Genomic DNA, 23,890 nt, shown 5'->3' on the forward strand with positions numbered 1-23,890 from the left:
GGTTTTGTACAAGTGAAAAGTCCAGCTAACTATAACACCCCTGAAACCTATGGTTTTTTCAGTGAATTTCTGAGGTTTTTTAAATGCTAATTCCTAACTATAACGTGCCTGAAACCTATGGTTTTTTCTGTGAATTTCAAAGGTTTTTTAAATGCTAATTTCTAACTATGCCTACAGAGATAGGACATGTGAAGAAAGAAGAAAAAATGCACAGAAAGAAACACAAGAAGTGCAGAAAGAAGCAACAGAAGTCCTCAAATACGAAGATAAGTGCAGGAAGAAGGATAACGTGCAGAAAGAACAAAAAGAAGAGCAGAAAGAAGCCTTGTTGCAAAATCATCCTGTACCCTCAACTTTTTCAGACGGATACTGGTGGTAACTGAGTCTGACTAACCAGTCCTAGAGCCAGTGCTATGTTAAAAGACACTTAGAATACAGTGAAAACACCTACATACACTAGGGAACATTATGCGTTGGGGTCCCCCTGTGATTAGCATGACCTCCTCTGTAAGCCCCTAGTATATAATAGGGCATGGGGATTAAAACTACCTCTTAAAACAGGCCACAGGGCGTTTTTGCACACGTTAACTCAGGCCCCGTCCCCTCCCTTCACCACTGTGTAAACACGCCCTGTGTCCATTTTTAGTTGGGAGATTAAGTTCATTTGAATCCTGAGGGTCCCTAGGGTCCAACTAGCCCACTAGGTACCTCCAGTAAGTGCCACAGAGCTGCGTTGCAGAGAGGTGTAAAAAGTGGCACGGCCTGGACCACCTCTCTGCAATGCAGCTCAGTGGCGCTTACTGGAAGCACTTGGTGGGCTAGTTAGCCCCTCAGGGGCCCTCAGTATTGAAGGGAAATTATATCCCCAATTTAAAACGTGCCATAGTGCGTGTTTGCACACGTCACCTCAGGCCCCGTCCCCTCCCTTCACCACTGTGTAAACACGCCCTGTGGCTGTTCTAAGTTGAGAGATTAAGTCCCCCTGAATCCTAAGGGTCCCTAGGGTCAAACTAGACCACTAGGTACCTCCAGTAAGCGCCACAGAGCTGCGTTGCAGAGAGGTGTAAAAAGGGGCTTGGCCTCAGAACACCTGGCTGCAGCGCAGCTCCCTGGCGCATACTGGAGATGCCTGTTGGGGGCGCGTTTGCAGAGTGCTGCACGGAGGGGGCATGGCCTCTGGCACGATGCCAGTCTTTTATTTATTTTAGTTTTTTAAGAAGGGGGGCTGTTTGGTTCCCCTTCTTATTCTAATTTATTGGCCCTGATGACCCCATCCCCCAGGGCCAGTCTCCTAATTATATTTTTTTTACCCCAATCCCCAGGGCCGGCCACTGTTTTTTATTATTTTTAAAAAATATATATTTATAGACACACCTAGGACATGCTGGACAAACCGTACGTACCTATCACCATGACGATATGCGTGATATTCATTAAAAGGCGACTATGCATGCAATGAATCCACGTGGAATGTATTTACACCACTAGTGAAGCTCTGACATGTCTGATGCCCTACCGTGCCTAATCCTGGTAGACACCCTTGTCGTTTATTTATACAAACATGGGTAGCTATTGACGGGCACATTTAATACACATGCACACCAAGCCATTCAAAGGGGATTCGACAAAAATTCGACCAAAACTATGCAAGAAACCCCCCTCACGGTTAATAAAACACACATCCACTGCCGGATGTGTAATACTTTTTATTTTACTCTCTGGAAAGGGGACGAACATCACTTGAGAGTCACAGCGTGCTCCTGACAGAGCCCAATGCTGTGTTACACCCACCATTGCCTGCCGAGTGCCACACACCTCTGTGTTGTATTCCACTAGCTAGTGCATATGCTATGACACTCTCTAGCCCATGTGCACTGTAACACCACCCCGTGAATATGTCATGCCACACTTGTCTTCGCACGGGTTATATTGCCCCATCTAACGTGCCTTTCTCGATGCCTATGTTATAACGCACAGTGCTATGCCATACATATTACAATCTGGGATCCATATCTTTGTCACAGTGCATATGCAACGTTACACTCCCCAGCACATATTTTATATTATAACTTTAGAGACTAGTTAGGTTACACAACACTGCCCTGTGCATATTACACTCCAAGGCGCATATCGCATAGCACGCGCTAGTGCCTGTGCTATCTCGCGCTCTCCAATGAATCTGTCATTGCGCACAATGTATTGCATATTATATTTCACGCCCGGTTCATCTTATATCACACTTTTTGGTGCATAGTTTATACCATACACTATATCTAGTTTTCATTTTCAATCGTGCTCTCAGGACTATGTTCTATATAACACTGTGTTTACCTACCCTTTTCACGGGCATTACATTTTGCGATAGGGGGTGGAGGGTCAGGGGGTGTTTCTGCCAAGTGAGCCCGGAGTCACAGTCACAAACGTCCTCTTCTTCCTGAATAAAAGTGAGATTATGCTGCATACTTGTTCATATTTTAAGTAGTTCGCACAGACACAATGTTTTAAAAACAATAAAGTTCCTAATACCCGCCTTCTCTGAACAGTTAGCTTGCTGCCCCATCCCCTTCCTCCCTATCCTCTGTTGTGTGAATCCATGGACTAGCCTCCTCCCTCCAGCCATGCATGGTCTGATGTGCTGCCACTGCCCTCAATTTAGTATGATGTACCAGTCCACTCCTCCTGCCCTCCATTGCCCAATTCTATGCCCCATCATTGACCTCCTGCTTAAACTCTGTGCTTAGCTTGCTGCCCCTATTCTCCTTCCCCCTGCCCTCCGATGTCTTTGTGCATGCCCCTGCTCCATCCTTTTTGCCCACCATGTCCCATGGACCTGCCACTCCTATCTACTCTGAGTGTTCTGTTGAGCTGCCACTCCCCTCCCACCTGCCTAGCATTGTCAGATGACTGTAACCTGTCCCTGCCACCTCCACCCTGCCTGTCCACATGCCATGCCCCTATCCTCTTCCTCCTGTCCTACATGGTCCATTGTACTGCCACACCCTTCTGCCCTCCCTGGTCTGTTGTGCTGCAACTGCTCCTCCTGCCTGCCCCGTGTGGTCTGTTGTGAGGTCCCTTCCCCTGAACTTTCTTGTCTGTGCACAAGTCCTGACCCTCCCTTCTATCCTCCATCGTCCTTTGTGCATGCCCCTCCACCCTCCTTCTTGCCCATCATAGCCATTGTGCTGCCACTAACCCTCCCACTTGCCATGCATGGTCTTCTGTGCTGCCATGGCCCCTCCCACCTTCCCTGTGTGGTCAGTTAGCTGCCCCTGACCCCCTCCCACCTTCCCTCCATGGTCTGTGTGTATGCCATCACAGTCTCACTGTTGCTCTTCATGGTGTGTCTTGCTTCTAGTGCCCATCCTGCCTGACCTCCATGGCTATCTTGCTACTCCTGCCCTGCCCCCTTGCCCCCAGCCCTACTCCCTCCCTCCTGGCTTAACTGTTCCATTGTAATGCCCCTGATCCGTCCCTCCTGCCCTTTATGGTCTGTTATGCTGCAGCTTTCTCTCCTGTCTGTCTATTATGGTCAGCTAGCTACCATTGCCTCTTGCCCCTCTGTTCTCTGTTGTCCATGTGCATGGTCCTGTCCCCTCCCTCTTGCTTTCTATGGATTGTTGTGCTGCACTCCCATCCTGCATGCCCTGTGTGGTGTATTGTGCTGCTGCAAACCCTGATGCCTGCCCTGCAGGGTCAGTTTGGTGCACCTCTCCATGTCCCTCCTGTCCTCTGTTATCCAAGTCCATGTCCCTATCCCATTTCCTTCCATGATCCAATGTACCATACTTGCGAACATTTTGAACTTGGTAAGAGGGAGATTTTGAAAAAAAAACTGGGGTATTGATTTTCCCCTTTGAGTTACATTGAAAAAGAGGATATTGTAGACAGGAGACAGATCAAATAAAGCCCATTTGAGCTTAAAAACATTGGACGTTTCCTGGCTGAATCGGGTCTGTTGGCATGTATGGTTGTACTACCATTGCCTCTTCCTTCTGCCCACAATGGTCTATTACATTGCCACAGCCTTGAAGGAGGGTAGATTTTGTATCACAGGGGGCCCCTGACCCGTTCTGTCCACACCTGAAGTATGAGACCCTTGTCCTTGCCCTGCCAGCTGCATTTGTAGGCCGTATTAAATTGACCAGCGGGTCCTGTGTTGCTATATAATTATCCTGAGACATCCTTACCACTCAGCCAGCATAAAACCCCTGTGTAGGCCCTTCTGTTCAATATGTAGGCCTCTTTGTTAAATTGACCATAGCTCTGCAATTTTAGTGTATAGCAGTCTGAAGGCAGGTCTGCGAGGCCTTCTGATCCAAACTAGTAGCCCCCACCCTACCCGAGTGCTCCGTGCTCGGTATCAAAGTTCAACATCCCCCTGAAGCTGTCGACATACAGTAGGCTGCTTCCTGGACTGGTACTTGCTTCCTGGGCAGGTTTCCCGCTTTTAAGGAAGTGGCAACCGCAGAGCGTCAAGTTAGGAGAACTGAGGAGATTTTATACATGAATATATTGAATTCCCGTACAATACCCATTATTTTCTGCTTGCTCTATGGAACTTACGATAAGCGATTGGCCTGAGAGACTGACCTTTTCACCCAGTCCATTGTCAGCATTAAGTGGGTAAATGACGAAATGTCTGGTAAAATCTGCAGACGAAGCTTTTGGGTAGCATATGTAGGTAGATGTAGCGTGCAAAGGAGCCCACAAAATGATATAAAAAGGGAGCACCCACAGATATCGACGGACTACCTCGCCGTCTGTATGTAGGTTAACAGGCAGTGCAGGTTTTCCCCAAGAGCTGGGAGCTCTTGTCTTCCTTTGCTTAAAATGTCTTGCTTTGCTTTGCTTGAAGTATCTTATTCTATTTTACCTATATGAAATGTCATGTTATGTTTAACCATTGTTCTCTTTACTTTTGCATTTAAAAGATTTTGTATTGTAATTGCAGGAATGCTTGCTCTAAGAGTAAACGTGAGTGTTCCTAGGTAACATTTTCCTTGGTGTAACTTGTTTCTCATGATGCATTTATAGATGTGTTTTCTCTCTCTCTCTGTCAGTACATTAATTGAGATACAGAGAATATTATGACAGCTGTATGATTATCTGGATTCTGTATTTTGTACTTTATGTCTCTATTCTGCGGTTTCTTTGAAGTTGCATCTTCTCATTAAACTGCCATTGTATTCTGCCTCCAATTCCATGTCTCATATGTCTGTTTTCTTCATTTTTGGAGCAAGCGTTCCTAGGCACCCCGGCTCAAATTAAGGTGCCCCTTTTGTCCCTGACTCACTCTCCTGCTCAGTTCTGTGGTGGCTCCCGGGGATCTGGGGACCGCCCCTAGCTTCCTTGACCCGTAATAGATCTTCCCTCCAACAGCCTCTCTTGCAAGTCCTGTATTGTTGGTTTGTTGCCCCTGCCCCCCTTTCCACTGCCCTCCATAGTCTGTTGTGCTTCCACGGCCCTTCCTGCCTGCTCAGTGTGGTTAAATTGTTGCCTTTGCACCCTCCTACCTGCCTTCAATTTTCAGAGTCCGTGCCCCTGGCCTCTGCCTCTCAACAGTATCCTAATGAACAACTAGATTGCTAACATTCTATATTTATTACAAAAGTGTGGAACGCCTGACATCATCTTGATGTAATCAAAACTGTAATACCTAGAGCATTTCCTTTAGAAATTACATATATGAGAGGGTCTTATTGGCATCAAAATTATGGTTAGTGCTCTAAAAGACTAAAATAAGGACATATTTTCTGAGTTTTCAAATAGCGACAAAGCACTTTTAAATTATTTGTTATCTTTATGTTTTTTTATCCAGTTGACCACTTGATTAAATGTTGCACTTAGGGGAGAGGATGTGGTGTTACTTCCAGAACTGCAGACTTTGCAACTGGGGAACCAGGTTGAAGTTTCTGCTTCAGCTCGACATTCTGTGATTCTGGTCAAATCACTTAGTCTCCCCATGTCTACAACCAAAATGAATTTGTTCTTGTGTGATGTAACCAATGCTCATGTAAAGCACTCCAATACCTGACAAGACAGCACTATATAACACTGCAAAAACACAAAATAATAAGTGTTTTGCACACTTCTGTCATTGGGCTATATTTGGGCTACATCTGGGTGATTTTGGGCTACATTTGGGCTCTTTTGTCTCCGGTGGCCATCTTGGGAGATTTATTTGTTATGAAGTTTCCTAATTTCCTCATGTACTGCAGTCTCCTCAGTAGGAAATGCTTTCAGTTTTTTACTTTGTTTCCATCATGAAGGTATTCAGATATGTCACACATTTGCCATAAATTCTGAATGTTAGCACTCTAGTTGCTCATTAGATCACTGTAGTAAAACTACTTCACCATGGAAGTCTGCTCCTGGTATTAAAAGTGCATGTTTCAGTCTGCATGTCAGAATTTTTTAAGGAAATAGAAGAGGATTTGAGAAGTCACTCAAAATGTGCCCTCATTTTCTTTCTTCAGCATTAATCATAATTTCTATGGCAAAATGAACCTCCTCATTGTGTTCCTTTTTAAATTAAATGTTTTAAGTGTTACCAGTTTATTCCAATCAAGATGGCTTCAGGTGTGCCATACTTTTGTCATAATGAAGACAGTAAGCGCTCTAGTTGTTTTTAAGAACATTCTGGGACATTCTGTCATTGGGCTATACTTGGGCTACATCTGGGTGATATTTGGGCTACATTTGGGCTCTTTTGTCTCTGGTGGCCATCTTGGGAGACTTATTTGTTATGAAGTTTCCTAATTTCCTCATTTACTGCAGTCTCCTCAGTAGGAAATACTTTCAGTTTTTTACTTTGATTCCATCAAGAAGGCATTCAGATGTGTCACACATTTGCCATAAATTCAGAATGTTAGCACTCTTTTTGCTCATTAGATCACTGTAGTAAAGCTACTGCTCACCAGGGAAAACTGCTGCTGGTATTGAAAGTGCATGTTTCAGTCTGCATGTCAGAATTTTTTAATGAAATAGAAGAGGATTTGAGAAGTCACTCAAAATGTGCCCTAATTTTTCTTTCTGCAGCACTAATCATACTTTTTATGGAAAAATGAACCCCCTCATTTTGTTCCTTTTTAAATTAAATGTTTTAAGAGTTACCACTTTAATCCAAGCAAGATGGCTTCAGGTGTGCCATACGTTTATCATAAGTAGGACTGTTAGCGCTCTAGTAGTTCTTTGGAACACTCTGGGAAGCTGCAGTAGAACACAAAGGAATCAACTGACAGTCTCTGCCCTTGTTGGATGTACATGTTTTACTGAGAATGTCAGACTTCATTCTCACATGACTGAGAAAGATAATGTGAATTTACAGAAAATAAGCTCTCAGTTTAGCCTATAGATCACCTTCCAAACCTCTGTGGTAAAAGCATGAGAAAATATTTTTCTCTCAATCATGATATCCCAGCAGAAGGCTTTTTCACATGGTGAAATCACCTTAGAACATACCACAATTCCTAAAATGAGTATGGTACCATCAACAAATGATTTATAATGTAACTAAAGTCTTAAAACCTTCTATTAACTGCAATGCTTTTTAATGAGGTGCTATCATGTATATTGGTCCCAAGATGGCTGCCAACACTTCTTGGATGAAGTGCTGACAGCCAATCAGATCTCAGGATGAGATGTGTGGTTAGGCTCCGCCCACATATATATATGCTTTTAAATGCTATTTTCTCAGGAAATACTGAACAGATTTACACCAGACCTGCAAAAGGCACTTCCTTGACCTTATGGCTACCTCTCTGCCAAATTTCAAGTAATTCTGTTCAGCCGTTCGGGCTGTAGCTGTGTCTAAAGGTCCTATGGAAAAATGCATGGGGAAAACGCGTTTTGGGACCCCCCTTTTTTCTCGGCCCCTGCTTGACGAATCCCCCCGAGACTTTCAGGGTAGGAGCGGAGCGTAGCGCCCCACCTATTTTGAAAATTTCGCGAGGATTCGTCGACCGGCGCCAAAGTTATTCCAAATAGAATGTTGCGGATTTCCTATGGAAACAGGGTCCTAACTATAACTACCTACTGGCGACCGCCAGTAGGTAATCTTTATCTATATCTATATCTATATCTATATATATATATATATATATATATATATATATATATATATATATATATATATATATATATAGATATAGATATATATTACCTACTGGCGGTCGCCAGTAGGTAGTTATAGTTAGGACCCTGTTTCCATAGGAAATCCGCAACATTCTATTTGGAATAACTTTGGCGCCGGTCGACGAATCCTCGCGAAATTTTCAAAATAGGTGGGGCGCTACGCTCCGCTCCTACCCTGAAAGTCTCGGGGGGATTCGTCAAGCAGGGGCCGAGAAAAAAGGGGGGTCCCAAAACGCGTTTTCTCCATGCATTTTTCCATAGGACCTTTAGACACAGCTACAGCCCGAACGGCTGAACAGAATTACTTGAAATTTGGCAGAGAGGTAGCCATAAGGTCAAGGAAGTGCCTTTTGCAGGTCTGGTGTAAATCTGTTCAGTATTTCCTGAGAAAATAGCATTTAAAAGCATATATATATGTGTGGGCGGAGCCTAACCACACATCTCATCCTGAGATCTGATTGGCTGTCAGCACTTCATCCAAGAAGTGTTGGCAGCCATCTTGGGACCAATATACATGATAGCACCTCATTAAAAAGCATTGCAGTTAACAGAAGGTTTTAAGACTTTAGTTACATTATAAATCATTTGTTGATGGTACCATACTCATTTTAGGAATTGTGGTATGTTCTAAGGTGATTTCACCATGTGAAAAAGCCTTCTGCTGGGATATCATGATTGAGAGAAAAATATTTTCTCATGCTTTTACCACAGAGGTTTGGAAGGTGATCTATAGGCTAAACTGAGAGCTTATTTTCTGTAAATTCACATTATCTTTCTCAGTCATGTGAGAATGAAGTCTGACATTCTCAGTAAAACATGTACATCCAACAAGGGCAGAGACTGTCAGTTGATTCCTTTGTGTTCTACTGCAGCTTCCCAGAGTGTTCCAAAGAACTACTAGAGCGCTAACAGTCCTACTTATGATAAACGTATGGCACACCTGAAGCCATCTTGCTTGGATTAAAGTGGTAACTCTTAAAACATTTAATTTAAAAAGGAACAAAATGAGGGGGTTCATTTTTCCATAAAAAGTATGATTAGTGCTGCAGAAAGAAAAATTAGGGCACATTTTGAGTGACTTCTCAAATCCTCTTCTATTTCATTAAAAAATTCTGACATGCAGACTGAAACATGCACTTTCAATACCAGCAGCAGTTTTCCCTGGTGAGCAGTAGCTTTACTACAGTGATCTAATGAGCAAAAAGAGTGCTAACATTCTGAATTTATGGCAAATGTGTGACACATCTGAATGCCTTCTTGATGGAATCAAAGTAAAAAACTGAAAGTATTTCCTACTGAGGAGACTGCAGTAAATGAGGAAATTAGGAAACTTCATAACAAATAAGTCTCCCAAGATGGCCACCAGAGACAAAAGAGCCCAAATGTAGCCCAAATATCACCCAGATGTAGCCCAAGTATAGCCCAATGACAGAATGTCCCAGAATGTTCTTAAAAACAACTAGAGCGCTTACTGTCTTCATTATGACAAAAGTATGGCACACCTGAAGCCATCTTGATTGGAATAAACTGGTAACACTTAAAACATTTAATTTAAAAAGGAACACAATGAGGAGGTTCATTTTGCCATAGAAATTATGATTAATGCTGAAGAAAGAAAATGAGGGCACATTTTGAGTGACTTCTCAAATCCTCTTCTATTTCCTTAAAAAATTCTGACATGCAGACTGAAACATGCACTTTTAATACCAGGAGCAGACTTCCATGGTGCAGTAGTTTTACTACAGTGATCTAATGAGCAACTAGAGTGCTAACATTCAGAATTTATGGCAAATGTGTGACATATCTGAATACCTTCATGATGGAAACAAAGTAAAAAACTGAAAGCATTTCCTACTGAGGAGACTGCAGTACATGAGGAAATTAGGAAACTTCATAACAAATAAATCTCCCAAGATGGCCACCGGAGACAAAAGAGCCCAAATGTAGCCCAAAATCACCCAGATGTAGCCCAAATATAGCCCAATGACAGAAGTGTGCAAAACACTTATTATTTTGTGTTTTTGCAGTGTTATATAGTGCTGTCTTGTCAGGTATTGGAGTGCTTTACATGAGCATTGGTTACATCACACAAGAACAAATTCATTTTGGTTGTAGACATGGGGAGACTAAGTGATTTGACCAGAATCACAGAATGTCGAGCTGAAGCAGAAACTTCAACCTGGTTCCCCAGTTGCAAAGTCTGCAGTTCTGGAAGTAACACCACATCCTCTCCCCTAAGTGCAACATTTAATCAAGTGGTCAACTGGATAAAAAAACATAAAGATAACAAATAATTTAAAAGTGCTTTGTCGCTATTTGAAAACTCAGAAAATATGTCCTTATTTTAGTCTTTTAGAGCACTAACCATAATTTTGATGCCAATAAGACCCTCTCATGTATGTAATTTCTAAAGGAAATGCTCTAGGTATTACAGTTTTGATTACATCAAGATGATGTCAGGCGTTCCACACTTTTGTAATAAATATAGAATGTTAGCAATCTAGTTGTTCATTAGGATACTGTTGAGAGGCAGAGGCCAGGGGCACGGACTCTGAAAATTGAAGGCAGGTAGGAGGGTGCAAAGGCAACAATTTAACCACACTGAGCAGGCAGGAAGGGCCGTGGAAGCACAACAGACTATGGAGGGCAGTGGAAAGGGGGGCAGGGGCAACAAACCAACAATACAGGACTTGCAAGAGAGGCTGTTGGAGGGAAGATCTATTACGGGTCAAGGAAGCTAGGGGCGGTCCCCAGATCCCCGGGAGCCACCACAGAACTGAGCAGGAGAGTGAGTCAGGGACAAAAGGGGCACCTTAATTTGAGCCGGGGTGCCTAGGAACGCTTGCTCCAAAAATGAAGAAAACAGACATATGAGACATGGAATTGGAGGCAGAATACAATGGCAGTTTAATGAGAAGATGCAACTTCAAAGAAACCGCAGAATAGAGACATAAAGTACAAAATACAGAATCCAGATAATCATACAGCTGTCATAATATTCTCTGTATCTCAATTAATGTACTGACAGAGAGAGAGAGAAAACACATCTATAAATGCATCATGAGAAACAAGTTACACCAAGGAAAATGTTACCTAGGAACACTCACGTTTACTCTTAGAGCAAGCATTCCTGCAATTACAATACAAAATCTTTTAAATGCAAAAGTAAAGAGAACAATGGTTAAACATAACATGACATTTCATATAGGTAAAATAGAATAAGATACTTCAAGCAAAGCAAAGCAAGACATTTTAAGCAAAGGAAGACAAGAGCTCCCAGCTCTTGGGGAAAACCTGCACTGCCTGTTAACCTACATACAGACGGCGAGGTAGTCCGTCGATATCTGTGGGTGCTCCCTTTTTATATCATTTTGTGGGCTCCTTTGCACGCTACATCTACCTACGTATGCTACCCAAAAGCTTCGTCTGCAGATTTTACCAGACATTTCGTCATTTACCCACTTAATGCTGACAATGGACTGGGTGAAAAGGTCAGTCTCTCAGGCCAATCGCTTATCGTAAGTTCCATAGAGCAAGCAGAAAATAATGGGTATTGTACGGGAATTCAATATATTCATGTATAAAATCTCCTCAGTTCTCCTAACTTGACGCTCTGCGGTTGCCACTTCCTTAAAAGCGGGAAACCTGCCCAGGAAGCAAGTACCAGTCCAGGAAGCAGCCTACTGTATGTCGACAGCTTCAGGGGGATGTTGAACTTTGATACCGAGCACGGAGCACTCGGGTAGGGTGGGGGCTACTAGTTTGGATCAGAAGGCCTCGCAGACCTGCCTTCAGACTGCTATACACTAAAATTGCAGAGCTATGGTCAATTTAACAAAGAGGCCTACATATTGAACAGAAGGGCCTACACAGGGGTTTTATGCTGGCTGAGTGGTAAGGATGTCTCAGGATAATTATATAGCAACACAGGACCCGCTGGTCAATTTAATACGGCCTACAAATGCAGCTGGCAGGGCAAGGACAAGGGTCTCATACTTCAGGTGTGGACAGAACGGGTCAGGGGCCCCCTGTGATACAAAATCTACCCTCCTTCAAGGCTGTGGCAATGTAATAGACCATTGTGGGCAGAAGGAAGAGGCAATGGTAGTACAACCATACATGCCAACAGACCCGATTCAGCCAGGAAACGTCCAATGTTTTTAAGCTCAAATGGGCTTTATTTGATCTGTCTCCTGTCTACAATATCCTCTTTTTCAATGTAACTCAAAGGGGAAAATCAATACCCCAGTTTTTTTTCAAAATCTCCCTCTTACCAAGTTCAAAATGTTCGCAAGTATGGTACATTGGATCATGGAAGGAAATGGGATAGGGACATGGACTTGGATAACAGAGGACAGGAGGGACATGGAGAGGTGCACCAAACTGACCCTGCAGGGCAGGCATCAGGGTTTGCAGCAGCACAATACACCACACAGGGCATGCAGGATGGGAGTGCAGCACAACAATCCATAGAAAGCAAGAGGGAGGGGACAGGACCATGCACATGGACAACAGAGAACAGAGGGGCAAGAGGCAATGGTAGCTAGCTGACCATAATAGACAGACAGGAGAGAAAGCTGCAGCATAACAGACCATAAAGGGCAGGAGGGACGGATCAGGGGCATTACAATGGAACAGACAAGCCAGGAGGGAGGGAGTAGGGCTGGGGGCAAGGGGGCAGGGCAGGAGTAGCAAGATAGCCATGGAGGTCAGGCAGGATGGGCACTAGAAGCAAGACACACCATGAAGAGCAACAGTGAGACTGTGATGGCATACACACAGACCATGGAGGGAAGGTGGGAGGGGGTCAGGGGCAGCTAACTGACCACACAGGGAAGGTGGGAGGGGCCATGGCAGCACAGAAGACCATGCATGGCAAGTGGGAGGGTTAGTGGCAGCACAATGGCTATGATGGGCAAGAAGGAGGGTGGAGGGGCATGCACAAAGGACGATGGAGGATAGAAGGGAGGGTCAGGACTTGTGCACAGACAAGAAAGTTCAGGGGAAGGGACCTCACAACAGACCACACGGGGCAGGCAGGAGGAGCAGTTGCAGCACAACAGACCAGGGAGGGCAGAAGGGTGTGGCAGTACAATGGACCATGTAGGACAGGAGGAAGAGGATAGGGGCATGGCATGTGGACAGGCAGGGTGGAGGTGGCAGGGACAGGTTACAGTCATCTGACAATGCTAGGCAGGTGGGAGGGGAGTGGCAGCTCAACAGAACACTCAGAGTAGATAGGAGTGGCAGGTCCATGGGACATGGTGGGCAAAAAGGATGGAGCAGGGGCATGCACAAAGACATCGGAGGGCAGGGGGAAGGAGAATAGGGGCAGCAAGCTAAGCACAGAGTTTAAGCAGGAGGTCAATGATGGGGCATAGAATTGGGCAATGGAGGGCAGGAGGAGTGGACTGGTACATCATACTAAATTGAGGGCAGTGGCAGCACATCAGACCATGCATGGCTGGAGGGAGGAGGCTAGTCCATGGATTCACACAACAGAGGATAGGGAGGAAGGGGATGGGGCAGCAAGCTAACTGTTCAGAGAAGGCGGGTATTAGGAACTTTATTGTTTTTAAAACATTGTGTCTGTGCGAACTACTTAAAATATGAACAAGTATGCAGCATAATCTCACTTTTATTCAGGAAGAAGAGGACGTTTGTGACTGTGACTCCGGGCTCACTTGGCAGAAACACCCCCTGACCCTCCACCCCCTATCGCAAAATGTAATGCCCGTGAAAAGGGTAGGTAAACACAGTGTTATATAGAACATAGTCCTGAGAGCACGATTGAAAATGAAAACTAGATATAGTGTATGGTATAAACTATGCACCAAAAAGTGTGATATAAGATGAACCGGGCGTGAAATATAATATGCAATACATTGTGCGCAATGACAGATTCATTGGAGAGCGCGAGATAGCACAGGCACTAGCGCGTGCTATGCGATATGCGCCTTGGAGTGTAATATGCACAGGGCAGTGTTGTGTAACCTAACTAGTCTCTAAAGTTATAATATAAAATATGTGCTGGGGAGTGTAACGTTGCATATGCACTGTGACAAAGATATGGATCCCAGATTGTAATATGTATGGCATAGCACTGTGCGTTATAACATAGGCATCGAGAAAGGCACGTTAGATGGGGCAATATAACCCGTGCGAAGACAAGTGTGGCATGACATATTCACGGGGTGGTGTTACAGTGCACATGGGCTAGAGAGTGTCATAGCATATGCACTAGCTAGTGGAATACAACACAGAGGTGTGTGGCACTCGTAGGCAATGGTGGGTGTAACACAGCATTGGGCTCTGTCAGGAGCACGCTGTGACTCTCAAGTGATGTTCGTCCCCTTTCCAGAGAGTAAAATAAAAAGTATTACACATCCGGCAGTGGATGTGTGTTTTATTAACCGTGAGGGGGGTTTCTTGCATAGTTTTGGTCGAATTTTTGTCGAATCCCCTTTGAATGGCTTGGTGTGCATGTGTATTAAATGTGCCCGTCAATAGCTACCCATGTTTGTATAAATAAACGACAAGGGTGTCTACCAGGATTAGGCACGGTAGGGCATCAGACATGTCAGAGCTTCACTAGTGGTGTAAATACATTCCACGTGGATTCATTGCATGCATAGTCGCCTTTTAATGAATATCACGCATATCGTCATGGTGATAGGTACGTACGGTTTGTCCAGCATGTCCTAGGTGTGTCTATAAATATATATTTTTTAAAAATAATAAAAAACAGTGGCCGGCCCTGGGGATTGGGGTAAAAAAAATATAATTAGGAGACTGGCCCTGGGGGATGGGGTCATCAGGGCCAATAAATTAGAATAAGAAGGGGAACCAAACAGCCCCCCTTCTTAAAAAACTAAAATAAATAAAAGACTGGCATCGTGCCAGAGGCCATGCCCCCTCCGTGCAGCACTCTGCAAATGCGCCCCCAACAGGCATCTCCAGTATGCGCCAGGGAGCTGCGCTGCAGCCAGGTGTTCTGAGGCCAAGCCCCTTTTTACACCTCTCTGCAACGCAGCTCTGTGGCGCTTACTGGAGGTACCTAGTGGTATAGTTTGACCCTAGGGACCCTTAGGATTCAGGGGGACTTAATCTCTCAACTTAGAACAGCCACAGGGCGTGTTTACACAGTGGTGAAGGGAGGGGACGGGGCCTGAGGTGACGTGTGCAAACACGCACTATGGCACGTTTTAAATTGGGGATATAATTTCCCTTCAATACTGAGGGCCCCTGAGGGGCTAACTAGCCCACCAAGTGCTTCCAGTAAGCGCCACTGAGCTGCATTGCAGAGAGGTGGTCCAGGCCGTGCCACTTTTTACACCTCTCTGCAACGCAGCTCTGTGGCACTTACTGGAGGTACCTAGTGGGCTAGTTGGACCCTAGGGACCCTCAGGATTCAAATGAACTTAATCTCCCAACTAAAAATGGACACAGGGCGTGTTTACACAGTGGTGAAGGGAGGGGACGGGGCCTGAGTTAACGTGTGCAAAAACGCCCTGTGGCCTGTTTTAAGAGGTAGTTTTAATCCCCATGCCCTATTATATACTAGGGGCTTACAGAGGAGGTCATGCTAATCACAGGGGGACCCCAACGCATAATGTTCCCTAGTGTATGTAGGTGTTTTCACTGTATTCTAAGTGTCTTTTAACATAGCACTGGCTCTAGGACTGGTTAGTCAGACTCAGTTACCACCAGTATCCGTCTGAAAAAGTTGAGGGTACAGGATGATTTTGCAACAAGGCTTCTTTCTGCTCTTCTTTTTGTTCTTTCTGCACGTTATCCTTCTTCCTGCACTTATCTTCGTATTTGAGGACTTCTGTTGCTTCTTTCTGCACTTCTTGTGTTTCTTTCTGTGCATTTTTTCTTCTTTCTTCACATGTCCTATCTCTGTAGGCATAGTTAGAAATTAGCATTTAAAAAACCTTTGAAATTCACAGAAAAAACCATAGGTTTCAGGCACGTTATAGTTAGGAATTAGCATTTAAAAAACCTCAGAAATTCACTGAAAAAACCATAGGTTTCAGGGGTGTTATAGTTAGCTGGACTTTTCACTTGTACAAAACCATTGAAATTCCCCCGTTATAGTTAGTTCAGCTAACTATAACTCGCGCGCCCGCATTGCACTGCTGATGACGTCACATATTACATCACTCATGACATGGTCAGTGACATCACTCATGACATCACTGATGACATCTCAAATGACATCACTGATGACATCATCCTTGTGATAGAGTGGCAGACCTCCTCTCACCCTAATATAACCTTTGATACACACATTCAAAAATAGAGAATAACATTTTCAAAACAATGGACATACCAATACCAGTTACAACAACCTCTTCAGTAATTCTAAGATCCACATACACATCCACTCATTCACCAACAGTCCTATACAGTCACTCATACATGTACTCACTCATCATATGTACTCATACACCTATACATCCTGTTACACAATGCCACTCATCCATAGAGTTACTCACACACATAGTCACTCATGCTAATAAAGAATCAAACATACATTTACTTGCATATACAGTTATACACACACCACCATACTTACTTCTACGGAAACTTACACATACTTAGTCTTTTAAACAATCACTTATAGAAACACATACTTATTCATACAGGAACTCTTTCAATCTCTCACTCTCACATATACTCACATATATACACCAATAGTCACATATACTAGTTTAAAACATATGTAGTTACTCATAAAGACACTATTGAGACAGTCATTCACTCACTAACACACCCATACACACACTCATCCACCCATACAGTCCTGCACACATGCTGTGTTCAACACATACAAACAGTGAGTCACTCATTCATGCACCTATGCACTACGTAATACCCCCCACCGAACCATGCAGACACTCAGACTGATACTCAAAAAACCAACTAATAACCTATATAGACACCCATGTAGCTACTCACCAACCCATGCAGCCACTTATACACAAAGTGAGAGACTGATACAGATATTTACATATTTAAACATTACTCACTAAGCCATGTATTCACTATGATACACTTAATCAGTCAGTTACACAATCAATTTTTCAAAAACAAATCATCCATTTAGACACTTATATACCCATTTATTCTTCCATCGACCTTGAGATATACATATATAAAACATATTTAATTTTCAGAAAAACACACATTCACTGGATGATGTAATCAGTGATGTCATCAGTGATGTCATTTGAGATGTCATCAGTGATGTCATGAGTGATGTCACTGACCATGTCATGAGTGATGTAATATGTGACGTCATCAGCAGTGCATTGCGGGCGCGCGAGTTATAGTTAGCTGAACTAACTATAACGGCGGAATTTCAATGGTTTTGTACAAGTGAAAAGTCCAGCTAACTATAACACCCCTGAAACCTATGGTTTTTTCAGTGAATTTCTGAGGTTTTTTAAATGCTAATTCCTAACTATAACGTGCCTGAAACCTATGCTTTTTTCTGTGAATATATATATAGATAGATATATATCTATGAGTAGATCCGTAAAGCTGCTGCGAACGCCACTCCACACCGTCACAGCATAAACGGACACGGACCAAAAGTTCAGTGCTGATTATTTTATTTTGTGCCTTTCTGCCGCCATAACGTTTCGGCTCCTCCGAGCCTTGATCACATGACAACATGAACCAATTAAGAGTTGGCTTATAAAGTGACTGTGCAAATGTTCAAATAATCACGTGACTGATTGCTAATAGATATAAACAACAGACTTGACATACATAACTGTGCAAAATAACGCAATTGAAGGTAGTTAACGCATGGCAATTAGAATTATAAATAATTTAAAAACCTGAATTGGTGAATACATCGAATAAATAAATTATTTAAAATCACTGTATATATAAATAGCAAACAGTTATATCAAGAATAAATAAAATAAATATTCTCTCTATTATGTAGAATATCGCTGTTGCAAATGCTTAGCGCAACCACCTGAGTGTATCCTAAAGGCATAGTGGTATCTACAAGTCTCTACTCATCTACGTATGGCAGTTATTTCACAGTTACATAATAAGGATACATGGCTGAGGCAAAAGGACAACTGGAGGATCATGAGATAAAATCTTATAAGAATCCACGTCTAGTATATGTTAAATGACAGTGTCCTAATTTAAAATATATCTATAGGCCAGTATAGCCAGTAGGTAGTTATAGTTAGGACCCTGTTTCCATAGGAAAACCGCAACATTCTATTTTGAATAACTTTGGCGCCGGTCGACGAATCCTCGCGAAATTTTCAAAATAGGTGGGGCGCTGCACTCCGCTCCTACCCTGAAAGTCTCGGGGGGATTCGTCAAGCGGGGGCTGAGATAAAAGGGGGGTCCCAAAACGTGTTTTTCCCATGCATTTTTCCATAGGACCTTTAGACACAGCTACAGCCCGAACGGCTGAACAGAGTTCCTTGAAATTTGGCAGAGAGGTAGTCTACAGGTCAAGGAAGTGCCTTTTGTAGGTTTGGTGTAAATCTGTTCAGTAGATTCTGAGAAAATAGCCTTTAAATCAATATATATATCTGAGCCAGCTTACGGTGCGCTTACGGTGCACTTACCGTACGCGTACGGTGACGTGCGCGAGCGCGATTCTGATTGGCTGTTAGATCTTAGTAAACATTCGAATCGGTCGAAACCAGGAAGCGGCGGCCGCCATTTTCTCTCTCGCACTCTGAGTGGGGATTAAAAAACAAAGGACCAAAACATCCCTTTATTGGCATTAGTCACTTTATTTCCAAGTACTGTAGCACGGAGTCACTTTAATAGTTTTTATTATATTTTTTTGAGATAGGGATTGAAATATTCGCAAATAGTTGAGTCTTCTGAAGTACAGAAATAGCATTAGCTACTAAATGGAATTATGCACTTCAGTGAACTGATCCCATTGGGTAATGGCAAAAAATAGGAGCCCTTCCTTTTAGATTAATAATTTATTACTAAGCTATTGACCTGTGAAGATGGATATATATGGAATAAGGTAACTGGTTTGTTTATTGTTTATGTTTATTGGATGTATCATCTTGTGTTTGTCTAAATTTTTGGGGACTATACAGGAGGGTATGTCTTTAATTCCACCTTTAGGGAGCACGTTAAGTTATTGTCACATTGAGTTATGAATTGTACCACTTGTGAATGGTAGAAATAGGGTCATGAATGCATTTATTCTTAAAACTCAAACTGCTAAATCAATATGCGAATTGTCTAGAATTGTGATGATTACGCCATTATAAGCATTCAAGCATATACATGTTGATAATATTTATATTTGAAATCCTTATGAAATGACCCTTTACAAGTATTTTACCAATATTTTTTCTATGTTCATTGAAGTGGAACTGCACTGTCACTTTAAAAACAGGGGTCGAAGCTAAGCACAGTCATGTGATCAAGGCCGCTTGAACGTCCGAAACGCTTCAAGGCAACGAATACTGGAATAAAAGACTAATTGCACTATCGAAGGTCTGCACTCGTCATTTCTGCGCGAAAAGCAGAGGGAAGGTGTCATGAGTCTAAGTGATATATATATATATATATATATATATATATATATATATATATATATATATATATATATATATATATATATATATATATATATGTATATATATATGTATGTTACCTACTGGCGGTCGCCAGTAGGTAGTTATAGTTAGGACCTAGAACTTGTTTTCTGTTTTCCGTATAACTTTGACACCGGTTGACAAATCTTCACAAAATTTCCAAAACTTATGGCCCGCTCCGGTCAGCTCCTATCCTGGAAGTTGCGGGGCGATCCGCAAAGCAGGGGCCAATGAAAAAAGGGGGGTTCCAAAACGTATTTTCTCCATGTTATTTCCCATAGGAAACTTTAGACACGACTACAGCCCGAACTGCTGAACGGAATTACACCAAATTTGGCAAAAAGGTAGCCCTTGGTTCAGAAAGAGGCCTTTTTGTTAAATGGTGTAAATCCGTTCAGTAGTTCTTGAGAAATTCAAAAAATAGAGGTCAAAAAATCAATTTCCCATAGGAAAGTTTAGACACGGTTACAGCTCGAACTGCTGAACGGAATTACACCAAATTTGCCAATAAGATAGTGCTTAGTTAAGAAAGAGACTTTTTTTAAATGGAGTAAATCCGTTCAGTAGTTACTGAGAAAATCAAAAATAAAAGTTTCGATATATAGAGTAGCGATGGATCCGCGGACCCTCCCGACTACGAGCTTTATTCTAATTGGCTGTCAACACTCCAAACCAGGAAGTGTTGGCAGCCATCTTGTGACTCGGTAGAACCGAATCATAAGAAAACAGGGAAACAAAGGTGAAAAAAAAGAAAAGGGGGCAGGGTAGAAACACCCTGGCCCCCCAGGCCTGCTCAGGGCGTTCTCACAGCTTTTTTTTTTTTTTAAATCGGCGAGATTTACGCACCCAGCGCGAATTTCGGCCCAAAAATAAAACACGAAGCGCTGGCAACTGCGCTTCGTTTTAAGTTAACCAATGATACCTATTGCATCATTGCAATTATGGGAAACGAAGGAATGTTAAAGTGGGGGTTCATGGCCCGACTGCTGGGTTTACCTATATGGCTGTGACCTACAGGTTGTGCAAAGGTTTTACAAGTGAACACATTAACATTGCTGTCGCCTTTAGCTAATTCCAGGGTGGAGGGCCCAGTGACGCTCCTCCACCCCTGCCCGCTGCCACCTCCCCGCACCCGATCTTTGTGCTTCGATTCTGCGAGCATCTGAGACAACCTGTCAACACTGCAGTGAAAAGTTCAGTAAATGCCACTGCAGCTTGTATGAGGTTCGAGGCCTGCGTGCGCGCGCCTCTGGCAGCCCTCCTGTCCTGGGAATTTTGTCAGGAGTAGAGGTGCTGCTGCTACGAAGTGTGAGGTGAGGGGGGAGTGTGGGGGGGGTGCAGAGAGCAGTGGGCCTCATGAAGGACGAGGTGCCGTGGCACAAGGGAGAGGGTGAGGGAGATGTGGGGCAGCTGGCAGGTAATATTATGATGAAATGGTTAAGAAATGGCAAGAAGTGATGGGTAGTTGGTGGAGGGTTAAGGGAAATCGTTACATTGTTTTCTGGGTATTTGTGTAACTCACCTTTCACTGATGGGCGAGGGGTGCTGTGTTGAGGGGGTGATTATAGGGAGCGTGCAGGTGAAGCTTGCAGCTTGCCGCGGTGGCGTTTCCCAGTGGAAGGTGTGTCGCCGCGGTGTCTCCGGCAGTATGGGATGCGCGGTGTAGCCCCCCCTGTGTCAGTCGGGGATTCTCCCCCCAGCAATTTGCCCTGACGTGAGGTACCCTCATGCCATACGTGAATGATACAGCTGGCGGGATGGGTGCTCCTGGGGGTCCGGGTGCGAAGGCCGAGGCTGCCAACACACATGTGGCAGGGATGGGTGTGTTGTTGATGAGGCTACCAAGTAGAGGGTCTGTGGAGGGCAGCACGAACGGCTTAGTTGCAGATTTGGGGTGTGGGCGGCGGTCAATTGCATGCAGTGAGTGGCATTGTCATTGCATGGACCTTCTAGTAAGTGCAAGAATGAGGAGACGGAATGAAATTGGGGGGCGTTGCAGAGCAGCTGGCCGTAGAAGCTCGCCGGGTTTGAGGATGAAAGGAAGGCGAAGAGAGAGTGACAAGGAGGTTATTTGGAGGCATAGGAGGTATGGGATGGTGGGGGATGGAAGCGGGGGCGATCAGATTGAGGGGAAGAGGGGAGGAATTGTGGGTTGGGGTGAGAGTAGGAGTGCTGCAGGAGAGGGTGTGGGATGTGTAACTGTGCAGGACAAGTGGGACGTGTAACTCTAGGTGCACAGTACTTGAAACAAAAAACTTCATGTGCACAGTTTTGGAGCAATGCCTTTCCAAGTGTACAGCATTTGGAAGGCATACTTGTATGTGAAGAGGACCTGGGGCGTGTGGAGAGCTTGGGATGTATACATGTGTGCAGAGGACCTGGGAAGTGTTATTACGTATGCACAAAATGTTTTGTATAAATAAATCGGGTGTGTGGTGCACATGCACCTTTCAGATGATTCCATATAGAGAGTACAGGGTATAAATACTATATGTGCACGACACAAGCTTCATGAAGTCCAATGTGTAGAGTACCTGGGGTGTGTAATGGGAGTACTCGGGCAGTGAGTTGCCATGTGACAGCAGTATCTTGGGACACGTAAAGCTGGGTGCAAAGTACATCGGGTGCGTAACAAGAGTACTCGGGAAGTATGTTTCCACGTGAGCAGTACTGTGAGACATGTAAAGCTGTGTGCAGAGTACCTGGGGTGTGTAACGATATATTATCCAGGCTGAGAGCTGCCGACTTTGGAGCAAAGAATAGGTTTGATCTCGGCGTTGCTCAACATATTGTGATCTTGGGGGGATGATTAATTTTCCAGGGTATTACAATAACGAATTTGGTCTGGGGTGACGCAAGCGCGTGAGTGGGAGCGGCGAGGGGGGAGGTTCATGAGGGCTCTCGTTTCGGTGGCTTAGGAAGATAAGAAAGGGTCTAGTTACAAGATTAAGGCAGGGAGCCTGGCTGCGCGGGAGGGGGGGAGGGGTTTGCTAATAAGAATGGAGGGGGTCGGTGGAGAGTGCATGGGGTGTGTCTCCCACATCTGGGGGGGGGTTGGCGGTGCCAGGCACTACAGGGCACATCAACAAGAAATGATTTAGGCGCCATTTCTGAGAATGGCGAGAGTAAATTGCACACTGGGGGGCACAGTGGCACCAGTTCAGCAATGAGGGAAACATTGGGGGGCACACTCGGGCGTAGGAGTGTGCTACAGTTGGAAAAGGCACCATACGGCAGCAAAATGTTGGATGGGCGAGGGGTGCTGTGTTGAGGGGGTGATTATAGGGAACGCGCAGGTGAAGCCTGCAGCTTGCCGCGGTGGCGTTTCCCAGTGGATGGTGTGCCGGCGCGGTGTCTCTGGCATTATGGGATGCGCGGTGTAGCCTCCCTGTGTCAGTCAGGGCTTCACCCCCTAACAATTTGCCCTGACGTGAGGTACCCTCATGCCATACGTGAATGATCCAGCTGGCGGGATGGGTGCTCCTGGGGGTTCGGGTGCGAAGGACGAGGCTGCCAAAAAATGAGAGGGTGCGATTCCCTCTCGGGAGTCACCATCCCGGGGGGCCCTGCAGTCCTGGTCAAAGGGGGGAGGAGTGAGGGCATCAAAGCGCCAGCGGGTGGCACGGAAGGCCCAGGTCCGGGATGAGGGGACGTTAATGGGTAACCTGGCGATACGCCCAGTGTTCAGGGGGAGGAGTTTAGGCTGCGCGCAGGTAAGGACACAGCTTCACCGAGTCGCGGTAGCACGTTGGCTCCTATTCTCAGCATAGCATCTCTATACACGCAAGAGGTGCGGGAGTCTGTACAGCGAATACGAGGACCAGAGAGTCTCCAGGGCACAATGCCAAGGTTCACTCATGTCGCTGACAGTGGAGACGGACGACTTGTGAACGGGTGCAAGCTCGGGGAGGGAGCCGGGCAAGTTCTTCCGGTGCAGCACTAGTGCATGGATGGCAGCGGGGGGGGGGGAGGGGGTGCGTTATGGGTTGCTGAAGTAGGGAGTAGGGACAGAGACAAAGCACACCAGGGCGAGGAGCGGGCACTGGTGACAGAGCTCATGGAGGGGGGAGCCGTCCAAGTGAAGACAAGGGGAACAGGGCTGGAGTGTCTACCATACATTAGGTGGTTCCTCACATCTAGTGGGG

The sequence above is a fragment of the Triturus cristatus genome, chromosome 9 (genome assembly GCF_964204655.1).
Source record: "Triturus cristatus chromosome 9, aTriCri1.1, whole genome shotgun sequence".
NCBI classification, from domain to species: domain Eukaryota; kingdom Metazoa; phylum Chordata; class Amphibia; order Caudata; family Salamandridae; genus Triturus; species Triturus cristatus.